The sequence below is a fragment of the Octopus sinensis genome, linkage group LG19 (assembly GCF_006345805.1).
Source record: "Octopus sinensis linkage group LG19, ASM634580v1, whole genome shotgun sequence".
NCBI lineage: Eukaryota > Metazoa > Mollusca > Cephalopoda > Octopoda > Octopodidae > Octopus > Octopus sinensis.
Window position 1 is genome coordinate 32,416,367 of NC_043015.1, and position 7,756 is coordinate 32,424,122.

The 7,756-nt window shown below is 35.0% G+C and overlaps 1 long non-coding RNA gene across 1 annotated transcript in view; it reads left to right on the forward strand.

The window, feature by feature from the left end:
• The first annotated feature begins 2,375 nt into the window (after window positions 1-2,375).
• Window positions 2,376-7,756, forward strand: part of LOC115222039 — a 70,631-nt gene continuing 65,250 nt past the window's right edge. Inside the window, exon 1 of the long non-coding RNA XR_005003012.1 lies at window positions 2,376-2,555. This is a non-coding gene — a long non-coding RNA (uncharacterized LOC115222039). The remainder of the gene's footprint in view (window positions 2,556-7,756) is intronic.

Below are 7,756 nucleotides of genomic sequence, written 5' to 3' on the forward strand. Positions count from 1 at the left end.
GAAATTAACGTGTAAGTGGCTGAGCACTCCACAGACACGTGTACCCTTAACGTAGTTCTCGGGGATATTCAGCGTGACACAGAGAGTGACAAGGCCGGCCCTTTGAAATACAGGTACAACAGAAACAGGAAGTAAGAGTGAGAGAAAGTTGTGGTGAAAGAGTACAGCAGGGATCACCACGATCCCCTGCGGAGCATCGTGGAGCTTTAGGTGTTTTCGCTCAATAAACACTCACAACGCCCGGTCTGGGAATCGAAACCGCGATCCTACGACCGCGAGTCCGCTGCCCTAACCACTGGGCCATTGCGCCTCCATAGAAAAAAAAAAAAGAACTTTTTTCCTTTACCTCAGAATGTCCAACGCCAGAATGGGAGAATCTTTAATGATCAATGTAAACAGTTGGTGGATTGGTGAAACTGTAATTTGGTTGAATTTCTTTATGTTCTGAGATCAAATCACACAGTGGTCAAAATCTAGTGTTTATATTTTCAGGTTCGATAACACATTCAATACCAGCTGTATACTGCGTTCGATCCTAGAATATCCTCCAAATTATTAATCGTGTACATTATAGAATTTCTTTGTGATAGTGTTGTAAACATAATATATATATATAACCTAATATAAATATATATATATATATGCATACATACATGCCTTGATTTATTTCCACGATCGATTTCGTTTGCACTACGTTATTTATTATATATTCAATTGTATATCTAATTCTGATGCAATTCTATTATCTTCAGTTTCTTGGAGCACGAAAATAGCCTCACAATATTTGACGAATACATACACACACAGAAACACAAATACACACATATATATATGTACACAATATATATAAATATATATATATTGATAGCATTATGAATACACTTATAAGATTGTTATTCTTCACTCGGATAATCAAGCTCGTATACTGTAAAATTTTACCCTCAAAGAGACGTTATCTGGATTTCACGACGTTCCGGGTATTTAGAATGAACTTTCATTCCTGTCCACAAAAACTACCCGGGTATATAATTCGAGTTCTTTCATTATAACATTCTCATTGTGACTTCTGAATATATATTCACATGGGCTCGCCTGATCCAGATTAACAATAATATTTCTGCAGTAAAATGTATGAAATATATATATTTATTGATTGTAATATATATGAGATTTGATTTATTAACAAGAATAATTTCGTTTGCATTATTATTATTATGTTACAGCTTTGAAATTCCAGGCAATTTTATTATGTTCAAACTTTGCTAAACTTGGCAAGGAATTATTCTTGCTCCGCTTAAAGAATATATATTTCATGCGCATGTGTGAAGGCGTATGTATGTGCGTGTGTGTGTGTATGAGTGAGTGTATGCGTTTGTGTGTGCGTGTGCAGAAACATTCATAATCTTGCTCGAAAATTATATACATACGTGCACCCAAATGAAATTAGTAACCAGCATGAGAAATATTATCTTACTGATTAGCCCCACTTTGTACACTTATATATATATGTGTGTGTATGTATGCATTTCTATCCATCTATCTATCTATCAGGAAAGTGTTTGTCTCCAATCCTTTCAGACGCGTCCACCAGAAAGAATGTATCTGGTGGACGCGTCTGAAAGGATTGGAGACAAACACTTTCCTCTCTGGTCAATCTCTCATCAACTTCTTCAAGTACTACTTGAAAAGGAAAGTGAGAGTAGAGAGGCAAGTTTTGTCTAGCGAATGTTTTAAAAAAAGATGGGTGAATGTAGCAAGAATGGCACGTATGAGTGACGAAGCCACCTTGAGCATGATCCTATGAACCAGAAATTGAAAACAGAGAGTTGCTTATTTGCAAAAAAAAAAAAAAAAGAAATATAACATGTGACTCCATTGACCGAGGTTACCGTGGTCTTTTCCGTAGGCTTTTCTTTCCACGGGTAAACCTCACCTGTCCTCCCCTTTACACTTCATATTGACATTTCTGTGATAACGATCCCTATTGATCAAATTTTTTTTTCCTCTCCTCCTTTTTTTTAACCCCCCTTTTTTTGTCCTCTTTCTCTCCTTTTACGATCCCTTTTGATCGAAACTCCCCCTTCCTTTTTTTTTTTTTTAAAAGAAAAGCTCTACCTTGTAATTTGTTCTATCTGTGTGCAGCCCTGTGTGGCTAATAAAGAAACATATCTATCTATCTATCTATCTATCTATCTATCTATCTATCTATCTATCTATCTATCTATCCATCTATCCATCTATCCATCTATCTATCTATCTATCTATCTATCCATCTATCTATCTATTCTTTTCTATTCTTTTCTTTTCTTTTTACGACATCTTCAGTTGCTATCAGTTACGATATTCTCAATGGCGTCTCAAATATTCATTCTGTTCTAGTTTCAGCCTAGAAGAAGACTGGGCTTCCCGTTACGCCATACTCTTCTACCACGTGACCGATGAAGGATTTCTAACCTGCAACACATCTCAAGGGGATCTAATAAAACAGAACGAGACAGAAAATGATGCAGTGGTGCCAGATGAACTCTTGACCCTTGGAGCCAATTATTTCATTGGTGAGTTCTTAACCTTGTTCTTGATTTGGCGATATTGTTATTTTCTTTCTATGTTTTATCAAATACAATAATACTGAATGCATTCCAATAACACTGGATTAAAATATTTATGCAGTTAAAATATTTATACATAGGTGCAGGAGTGGCTGTGTGGTAAGTAGCTTGTTTACCAACCACATGGTTCCGGGTTCAGTCCCACTGCATGGCACCTTGGGCAAGTGTCTTCTACTATAGCCTCGGGCCAACCAAAACCTTGTAAATGGATTAGGTAGATGGAATCTGAAAGAAGCCCGTCGTATATATGTATATATATATATGCATTTGTGTGTTTGTGTGTCTGTGTTTGTCCCCCTAGCATTGCTTGACAACCGATGCTGGTGTGTTTATGTCCCCGTCACTTAGCGGTTCGGCAAAAGAGACCGATAGAATAAGTACTGGGCTTACAATGAATAAGTCCCGGGGTTGAGTTGCTCGACTAAAGATGGTGCTCCAGCATGGCCGCAGTCAAATGACTGAAACAAGTAAAAGAAATAAAAGAAAAAGTTATTTCCTTTCCTGAAGTGTGTATACACGTTTTGGGCGGACTCTGTATACCTAAATACACACATATACTGAGAAACACACACACACATACTCACGTATATGTGGTACGAAGGATCGGTTCCACCCTTATTTTCCGTGATTACTCACTAACGAAATTTAGAAGTTTTGGCTAAAGGCATTATTATCCGAACAGAATTGATCATACTTTAATTCCTGTATTGAGTACTTTTAACCTGTTCGTATGTATATCAAATGAAATTCATAACCAACATCCAACCGCGCGTTTAATTCACACACAAACCTATAAATATTCATTTTGTTCATGTGTCTGGGAGTGACGTGGGTGTAGGAAATAGTATGGGCATGCGCATTTGAGTAAATGTGAAACATACTTGTGTAGTTATATCATCAGTAAGTCAGTATTTTGGTTTTAGTTTATGGAAACAAAGCGGACGCAGAAGAAAAAAAGTAATAGTGAAAATGCCAAACGGATATAAAGAATAGCTGATGAAGATAGAAATAGTATGGAAGAAGCAGGTTATGTGCGTTTGTGTCTGTGTGGGAGTGGGGTAGGGGAAGGAACGATATATTATATTGGTTTACTCTGGAACTAACAGGAACCAAGCGATTGCAGCACAAACTTCCAAACTTCCGGTAGTTGCTCTTATATATAATGTTGAAGTTTATAAGAGGTAGGATGCGAGTAATATACATACATACATATATATGTATATATATATAATATATATATATATATATATATATATATATATATATATATATATATACATGTACATACAGACATGTGTGTGCATATATGTGTGTATATATACATACATAAACGTAGATATATACATATTATATATATATACCTGCATACATATATATATATATGTGTGGTGTGTGCGTGTTTGTATGTGTATGTGTGTGTGTGTGTGTTAATACTGAAATTCCTCACATCACACTAAATTTGAATTTAACAAGTTTTGGTTGCGTTGAAATGTTTATATTATTCCACATGAAATGTTAATTGCATTGCGTAATATTACTGTTTTCTGTTTTCCAAACTTATAGAGACAGTCCATCAAACATTCACCAGAGTTTCTATTCCGAAGAGATTGTACATATACATACACACACAAACACACACAGACACACACACATATATATATATTTACTAGCAGTATCGCCCGGCGTTGCTCAGGTTTGTAAGGGAGATAACTATAAAGCATTTTTAGAGAGTTATAGCCAAAAAATAGCAAAAAAATGGAAAAAAATGATGGTAAATTTTTTTTTTAGTTAAAAAAGGTGGAGTTGCGTCCCCTAGACAGTTTGCGGTTTGTGTTTCTGATTCTCGACTCCATGTCGACTTTATCGATTTTTTTCAGAACTGTTGGAACTTTTCAAAATTTTCGCTGCGTTAGTTTTGAATTATGACATTGGGCTATGTGTGTGTCAAGTTTCATCAGAATCGGTTGAAGGCCGTGGTCAGGGTGAGGGTACAAGAAAACAGACACACAGAAACACGCACAGACAAACTGCCGTTTATATAGAGAGAGATATCGTCGGTAGAGTATAAATCCGAAAAAGATGGAAACTAGAAGAAGCCAGTCATTTATATATATGCGTGTGAGTGCGCGCGCGTTTTTGTATCAGTGCTTGTCCCCACCACAGCCTGACAACCGGTTTTGTGTGTTTATGTCCCCGTGACATAGCAGTTCGGCAAGGAGACCGATAGACTAACTACCAGGCTGAAAAAAAAAGAGAATACTGGGGACGATTCATTCGACCAAAAATTCTTCAAGATGGGGCCCCTGCATGGTCGCAGTCTAATGACTGAAACAAATAATATATATATATATATATATATATATATATATATATATATATATATATATAATATATATATACTACTAATATAGGATGAATGTTTTTTTTACAGAAAAAATTTCATCAAAAAGTGGCAGCATATAAACAAAGGCAAAAGAAAATTATTTCTATGCCAATGTGCTGATAACAGACTTTTAAATCGTCAGTTTCCACATATTATATACCCACTACAGAAATACATTGTGCTGAAATCGGGAAGCTAGTCAACAGAATTTTTTTTAAAAAAAGGTCGTTATTTCTATATTGAATCAATTTCGGAATTAATCTCAGATTTTTTCCTCGTCAGTAGAAAATGCGATAAGAAATAAATGAAATACTTACATGCGTCCATGGAAAAAAAAATATATGACAGAGAGAGAACGAAAAAAAATGTAGATTTGAGCGGTCCAGCATGATATTCATATATATGTGTGTGGTGTGTGTGGAGGTAGGAGTCTGATTGGAAGATTGGCGACAATCTTCTAATCGAACTACTGTTTATCTGTAATTGCTGTTGCTAAAAGATTAGCCAGAATTTTAACAGGAATGTCAGCGTTTATATTCACGATAATAAGACTTGAACTTAGAACCGGCATATCTGTAGGATGTGCTAACGATTCCTTCAATTCAATACCCAAGATTCGTAGTTTATTCTTCCTCTAAATGATAAAAAGCAGCATTGGTCCGAGTGAGATTTGAACCGCGAAAATTGCGGATCGGAACACGCTTCGCAACATGCTGTATCGCATGTTCTAACAACTCTGCCAATTCCGGATTTTATGCATGTTCACATACGCATTAAATATGCAAACGAATACATACAAAATACATACAGATATACATATACACATTTCTATATATACGCATATAAACATGTACACACACACACACATATATATATATATTATATATATATATATATATAATATATATATATATATATATATACTACTAATATAGGATGAATGTTTTTTTTACAGAAAAAATTTCATCAAAAAGTGGCAGCATATAAACAAAGGCAAAAGAAAATTATTTCTATGCCAATGTGCTGATAACAGACTTTTAAATCGTCAGTTTCCACATATTATATACCCACTACAGAAATACATTGTGCTGAAATCGGGAAGCTAGTCAACAGAATTTTTTTTAAAAAAAGGTCGTTATTTCTATATTGAATCAATTTCGGAATTAATCTCAGATTTTTTCCTCGTCAGTAGAAAATGCGATAAGAAATAAATGAAATACTTACATGCGTCCATGGAAAAAAAAATATATTGACAGAGAGAGAACGAAAAAAAATGTAGATTGAGCGGTCCAGCATGATATTCATATATATGTGTGTGGTGTGTGTGGAGGTAGGAGTCTGATTGGAAGATTGGCGACAATCTTCTAATCGAACTACTGTTTATCTGTAATTGCTGTTGCTAAAAGATTAGCCAGAATTTTAACAGGAATGTCAGCGTTTATATTCACGATAATAAGACTTGAACTTAGAACCGGCATATCTGTAGGATGTGCTAACGATTCCTTCAATTCAATACCAAGATTCGTAGTTTATTCTTCCTCTAAATGATAAAAAGCAGCATTGGTCCGAGTGAGATTTGAACCGCGAAAATTGCGGATCGGAACACGCTTCGCAACATGCTGTATCGCATGTTCTAACAACTCTGCCAATTCCGGATTTTATGCATGTTCACATACGCATTAAATATGCAAACGAATACATACAAACATACATACAGATATACATATACACATTTCTATATATACGCATATAAACATGTACACACACACACACATATATATATATATATATATATATATATATATGTATATACCTATATCCATACTTAAATGTACTGTTATTCATACATAATGCATACATGCATATATATATATATATATATATAATATATATATATATATATATATATATATATACATGATTGTGTTTTTGTGTGTATATGAATATGTACAGACATATGCGTTTGTGTGTGTGTGTATATGTTTGTGTAGCACGTCACTTATCTTTACGAGAAGTTACGTTTCTGCAAAAACTCTTCAGATTATACCAAGAGGGTCTGTTTTTTCTTTTATCCTTTTTGCCTTTTCTTCACATCACTTTTCTAAAGTTACGTTTCAATTCTTTCTTTAAAACATTTAATTATTGAGAACCGACAAAGATAAAAATAGAACATGCACAATCAACTGAAAGGTCGAATGCTTTCAAGAACATCTTTCTTCGGGAATATTTAATTTGCTTGAATTGACAGAAATGGAAACATCATTTATGCATCCTTGTCAAAAGAAGTTATTTCTTAATTATACATCCTCCATTTAGGAACACCTGAGACAAATAGTAGGCCCTATCCGTGCTAGAAATAGCGACCAAATCTCTCGTAAACCGCATCCTGTAGATTTACATAAAACGGTGAAATGACAGAACCGTTAGAGAGCTGGAGAGAATAACTCATGATATTTGTTCTCTATTCTCTCTTCTCTAAATTTGGGCAAGATATCCCTATTGTATCTTCTCTGCTCTTTACATTCTGAAGGAAACATTTGTGACGATACTGATGCGAAGTTGTATCTCCCAAAGTGGACTAGTTTTCCCGTGGTTAAAAATTAGCGTCGTAGAAAGGGAGGACTTCGCATGTACACGCTAGTTTTCTTAAGAATCATAGTTTGATTGTGCGCCATCTTGGGCAAATGTCTTCTATTATAGCCGCGGACCGACCAAAGCCTTGTAATTGGGTTTGGTAAACGGAAACCTGTCGTATACATACAAT